We start from the raw sequence: 6731 nt of genomic DNA, 5'->3' as shown, positions 1-6731 counted from the left end.
GTCCATCACAAACAGAGAAGAAGCAAGCATCATAATGTACTATATATATAAAGACTACAGAGCTGTTCTATTAATAGAACTGCTTAGCATAAAGGTAGAAAACCAGAATTTAGTCCCTTTCAGGAGTAAGATGTGTTTCCTTTAGTATTTCTTGTTCTAGTTAATCCTTCTTGAGTGTACCTGATAATACAGGTGTATTCAGAAAAACGAGTTTTCTTTCCCCCTTCATTTGCTATTGCCAGCTTGTAAAACAAAATAGTCCAAAACAAGCAAACATAAAAATTCCTACCATGAAACCTCCAAACTGCTTCTTTCCTTCTGTTTTATAGCAGTAATACTTAGGCAAGTGACCGCCCTGGCAGTTTCCAATCACATGGGTTGGATCTTGCCAGCTGACTTCAATGCTGCTGAAACCTTTCTTCTGACAAGAAGCTCTTCTTAATTGTTATCTTATTAATCAGTGTGATTATATTGCACCTGAGTTTTCAGTTATTAGCTTTGTGCTGCTTCTTGGGAGTTTCAGGTTAATCTTCAAGAAAGGAGAAAGTCAGAGTTATTATTCTGTTAAATATACCTGTGTATTATCCCTAACCTCCATCCAGACTCCTTAAATTGCATAAGCTTCTCAGATCATCACTGAGGAAGCCCCAGATCTCAGCTGCACAGTTCCATCAGGCCACTTTGTCTACGTATTTTGTTGGCAACAACAAGCTCTTCTGTCTCAGTAGTGAGCTCATACTAACTGTCCTATGAACTTCAGTGAAATGACTCAGGTGTGTAAGCAGGCCAAGCAAAGAGGTGGGTTCTGTGCAAGACAAATGTGCCATGATAAAATGCTGAAGCTGAAGGGACTATTCAGGCAACGATACCATTCCCCAACAGCCATGATGTATGATTTGTAGTGACACAGGAGTAGAGATTGTGTGTGAGACCTTAAGAAGCTACTGTGGCTGGAGTGTCTACTGTGGAGCATCCAGAAGCAGATACTGGTGCTTGCCCGCAACAAGCAGAATCTGTGGGCGCATGTGGAATCACCCCCATGGCTGTGACCGCAGGAGCAGAAAGGCAGATGAGAAGGAGAACACACAAATGGAAAAGTAAGGAAAAATTTCAGGTAGAACATCCAGCTGTCATGCACATAACTAGATATCTACTTGCTGGTGGCTTACAAACCACTTTAGTTCTTGTGTTTCCTGAAGGCTTGGATTTAAATTTTCAGAAAATCCCGGTGGGTCTAAGATTGGTAGAATGGACAGGATATAGGCAAGACCCTGATCTTTGCAACTGAACCATGGCAATGTTAATATTAATTACGTTTTCACCTATATTTTATTGATAATCATAGAATCGCTAGGTTGGAAGGGACCCACTGGGTCATCAAGTCCAGCCATTCCTAACATTCCCTAAACCATGCCCGTCAGCACGTCATCCACCCGTCCCTTAAACACCTCCAGGGAAGGTGACTCGACCACCTCCCTGGGCAGCCTCTGCCAGTGCCCAATGACACTTTCTGTAAAAAAATTTTTTCCTGATATCCAGCCTCAACCTCCCCTCGTGGAGCCTGAGGGCATTCCCCCTTGTCCTGTCCCCTGTCACTTGGAGAAGAGCCCAGCTCCCTCCTCTCCACAACCTCCTTTCAGGTAGTTGTAGAGAGCAATAAGGTCTCCCCTCAGCCTCCTCTTCTCCAGGCTAAACAACCCCAGCTCTCTCAGCTGCTCCTCGTAAGACTTGTTCTCCAGCCCCTTCACCAGCTTCGTTGCTCTTCTCTGGACACGCTCCAGAGCCTCAACTTCCTTCTTGTGGTGAGGGGCCCAGAAGTGAACGCAGTGTTCAAGGTGTCCGATAATGATATTTCGTCCTTATAATCCTCCTCACCACCAGACACGTCCGTATAGGTTGGTTCCTTACTCTGGTCACCAGATGGCGGTACCGCCCCTCCACCCGCATCTGTGGCGCACTTTGTCTCTACGGTTTCCTATTCGTTGTTCTTTTCAAACAGAGCGGTTCGCGCGGCGACGGCCGTTTGTTTCTCGGCCCGCAAGTCTGTTAATGTGTCTAATACTAACCGCCACGTTGTTAAAACTCGATTTGCATTCAGATCTCCCGGGGAGGCACGCGCAAACAATTTTTCGCCTGCCTCCTTCCAAGTACCAATATCAAAAACGCACGGGGATTCCGTGGGCATATTATTGCTTCTTAGCTAGGCTAACACAGAATCACAGAATCACAAGGTTGGAAAGGACCCATTGGATCATCGAGTCCAACCATTCCTAACACCCCCTAAACCATGTCCCTCAGCACTTCATCCACCCGTTCCTTAAACACCTCCAGGGAAGGCGACTCAACCCCCTCCCTGGGCAGCCTCTGCCAGTGCCCGATGACTCTTACTGTGAAGAATTTTTTTCTGATATCCAACCTGAACCTCCCCTGATGGAGCTTCAGGCCATTCCCTCTTGTCCTGTCCCCTGTCACTTGGGAGAAGAGGCCAGCTCCCTCCTCTCCACCACCTCCTTTCAGGTAGTTGTAGAGAGTAATAAGGTCTCCCCTCAGCCTCCTCTTCTCCAGGCTAAACAACCCCAGGTCTCTCAGCTGCTCCTCGTCAGACTTGTTCTCCAGCCCCTTCACCAGCTTCGTTGCTCTTCTCTGGACACGCTCCAGAGCCTCAACATCCTTCTTGTGGTGAGGGGTCCAGAACTGAACACAGTACTCGAGGTGCGGTCTCACCAGTGCTGAGTACAGAGGGAGAATAACCTCCCTGGACCTGCTGGTGACCCCATTTCTGATACAAGCCAAGATGCCATTGGCCTTCTTGGCCACCTGGGCACACTGCTGGCTCATGTTCAGTCGGCTGTCAACCAGCACCCCCAGGTCCTTCTCTTCCGTGCAGCTCTCCAGCCATTCTTCCCCCAGTCTGTAGCGCTGCATAGGGTTGTTGTGCCCCAAGTGCAGGACCCGGCATTTGGCCTTGTTAAGCCTCATGCCATTGGTCTCAGCCCAGCAGTCCAGCCTGTTCAAATCCCTTTGCAGAGCCTCCCTACCCTCCAGCAGATCCACACTTTCTCTCAGCTTAGTGTCATCTGCAAACTTGCTGAGGGTACACTCAATGCCTTCATCCAGGTCATTGATAAAGACATTTATTGAACAGACCTGGACCCAGTACTGAGCCCTGAGGAACTCCACTTGTGACTGGCCTCCGGCTGGAGTTAACTCCATTGACCACCACTCTCTGGGCCCGGCCATCCAACCAGTTTTCAACCCAGGAGAATGTGCGTCTGTCCAGGCCAGAGGCTGACAGTCTCCCAAGCAGAATGCTGTGAGAAACTGTGTCAAAGGCTTTACTGAAGTCCAAGAAGACTACATCCACGGCCTTTCCCCCATCCAGTAGTCGAGTGATTTTGTCATAGAAGGTGATCAGGTTAGTTTGGCAAGATCTGCCTTTTGTAAACCCATGTTGACTGGGCCTGATCACCCAGTTCTCTTGCATGTGCTTCATGATAGCACTCAAGATTACCTGTTCCGTGACTTTCCCTGGCACTGAGGTGAGACTGACAGGCCTGTAGCTCCCCAGATCCTCTCTGCAACCCTTCTTGTATATGGGCACAACATCAGCCAGCCTCCAGTCTAGTGGAACTTCCCCAGTCAGCCAGGACCTCTGGAAGATGATGGATAGGGGTTTGGAAAGGACATCCGCCAGCTCCTTCAATACTCTTGGGTGGATCCCATCCGGCCCCATAGACTTGTGGGAGTCTAGCTGGGCAAGCAAGTCTCTAACCGCCTCCTCTTGGATCATGGGAGCCTCATTCTGCCCCTCTAACTCTTGGATTTGTAAACAGAAGGAACAACTTTCCTTGCTATTAAAGACTGAGGCGAAGAAGGCATTAAGTACCTCAGCCTTGTCCTTATCCCCTGTCACTGCTATTCCTTCTGCATCCAATAGAGACTGGATATTCTCCCTCGTCCTCCTTTTCCTGTTAATGTATTTGTAGAAAGACTTTTTGTTGTCTTTCACAGACTTAGCGAGTTTTATTTCTAGTTGGGCCTTGGCCCTCCTGATTTTTTCCCTGCATGATCTCACTTCGTCCCTGTAGTCCACCCAAGATGCCTGTCCTTTCCTCCAAAGCACATAGAGCTTCTTCTTATTATTGACACATCTTGAGATCTCCCTGCTCCACCAAGCTGGCTTTTCCCCTCGACGTCTCCTTTTCCGGAACACAGGGATGGCCTGCTCTTGAGCTACTAGGATTTCATTTTTCAAGAGCACCCAACCCTCGTGGGCTCCCTTGCGCTGAAGGACTGTTTCCCACGGGACTTTGCTAATCAACCTTCTGAACAGGCCAAAGTCTGCCCTCTGGAAGTTTAATGTGGCTGTTTTGCTAACCCCCTTCTTTATCCCACCTAGAACTGAAAACCCTATCATCTCATGATCGCTTAATCCCAGGCGTCCTCCAACTGTCAAATCCCCAACAAGACCTTCTCTATTCACAAACAGCAGGTCTAGGAAGGCACCCTCCCTTGTTGTTTCACTAACCAGTTGTGCAAGGAAGTTGTCTTCCGTGCACTCCAGGAACCTCCTAGACTGTTTCCTTTCTGCTGTATTGTACTCCCAGCAGACATCCGGAAAGTTAAAGTCACCCACAAGGACAAGAGGCAGAGATTTAGAGACTATCCCCAGCTGTTTATAGAAGAGCTCATCAGCTGCTTCTTCTTGGCTGGGTGGTCTGTAACAGACTCCTATCACAAAGTCCCCCTTCTTGTGGGCTCCTCTGATTTTAACCCATAGGCACTCGATCCCATCCTCACCGTAATCCAGTTCAAGAGTATCAAAGGACTCTTTAACATAGAGGGCTACCCCGCCTCCTTTCCTACCCTTCCTGTCCCGCCTAAAGAGTTTATATCCCAATATAGCTGTACTCCAGTTATATGAGTCATCCCACCACGTTTCTGTGATGGCAATGACATCATAGTCACCTTGCCCTACAACAGCTTCCAGCTTCTCCTTCTTATTGCCCATGCTGCGTGCATTGGTGTAAATGCACTTCAGCTGGGCTGATGAACCTTCAGCCCTCGTAAAGGGAAGAGAGTTTATTCTCGATTGACTGGTCCTTGGAATAACTAATTCCACAGTGCCAGTTTCATTCTTGCTGTCCCCAGCTGTACTTGACCAACAATTCTAATTTATGTTCTTCATATGTTCAAACATCTTTACTATTGCTTTCTCTTCTGTCGACATATTGGCCCCCATCTTACACTACTTAGTTTCTCAGCTGCTCCCCTGAATCTCGTGGAACAGGTGTTTTGGGGCCCTGGGGCTTTTCTTCTTCCTTGTCCGCTCGGTCCAGCCGGCAAGACGATCCTTCAGCTGAGACGTCTCCCCCGTGCGCTATCCTGTCGCTAGATCCCCAGATCAGCGTCTCTCTTGCTGCGTCGTATGACTGTCGGGGTCACCATTTGAGGGGATTGACAACACAGACTCCGATATCTTGGATCAAAGACCTTTATTGCTCTTAGCGAGCTCCTTATATACCCAATGTTATGTTACATCTAAAACTTGGCATCATCTGATTGGTTACAGACACCTGTTCACACGTATAAGTGTATACTACTATTGGTTAGTTGCTACAGTCCACACACCTAGATCAAGCGCTTACTTGGTTACTTAGCTTTGCATATTTTATATGTTTATCCCCTAAGTTATCATGATTTCTACTTTTCTAACTTACACCTCTCTCTCAGCTTCTGGGCATACAGCCATAGCCTACTGCTGCTATCACTTGTTTCCTCTTCACTGCACCATTTATAGTCCTGCAAGGGCATCGTGGCCTTCGGTAAAATAAATTGCTTCTACACTAGACCCAGCGTTTGGCCTTGTTAAACCTCATGCCATTGGTCTCAGCCCAGTGGTCCAGCCTGTTCAGGTCCCTTTGCAGAGTCTCCCTACCCTCCAGCAGATCCACACTTCCTCCCAGCTTAGTGTCATCTGCAAACTTGCTAAGGGTGCACTCAATGCCTTCATCCAGGTCATTGAGAAAGACATTGAACAGGGATAGACCCAGTACCGAGCCCTGGGGAACCCACTTGTAGCTGCCCTCTAGCTGGAGTTAACTCCATTTACCACCACGCTCTGGGCCCGGCCATCCAACCAGTTTTCAAACCAGGCCAGAGGCAGACAGTTTCTGAAGCAGAATGCTGTGAGAAGCTGTGTGAAAGGCTTTACTGAAGTCCAACGAGAGTACATCCACACCCTCTCCCTCATACAGTAGTCAAGTCGCTTTGTCATAAAAGGCGATCAGGTTAGTTTGGCAAGACCTACCTTCCATGAACCCGTGTTGACTGGGCCTGATCATCCGGTTCTCTTGCGTGTGCTTCATGATAGCACTTAAGATCACCTATTCCATGACTTTCTCGGCGCTAAGGTCAGACTGACAGGCCTGTAGTTCCCTGGATCCTACCCGCAACCCTTCTTGTATGTGGGATCATTTTAGTGTCCTGCAAGGTACGGCGTTCTGAGTAGGTTTTTTCAAGCTCTTCCCCAGACCTACTTTCAGCTTAGTTCTACTCCATGGCCACCAATGGGCCCGAGCTGCCTTCCTGCACCGCCAGGATGAGCTCAATGCAGAAGGAGCTCTCAAAATCGTCCATCAGCTTGAGCCTGCAGTAGCGTGTGGAGGGCAGCACCGTTAGTTCGTACGTGCGTGAGCAAGGCAGTAACATGAAGGATATCTTCAGCAGCA

This window comes from Cuculus canorus, chromosome 5 (genome assembly GCF_017976375.1).
Source record: "Cuculus canorus isolate bCucCan1 chromosome 5, bCucCan1.pri, whole genome shotgun sequence".
NCBI classification, from domain to species: domain Eukaryota; kingdom Metazoa; phylum Chordata; class Aves; order Cuculiformes; family Cuculidae; genus Cuculus; species Cuculus canorus.
The sequence above is the reverse complement of the archived record's forward strand: the minus strand, read 5'-3'. Positions refer to the sequence as shown.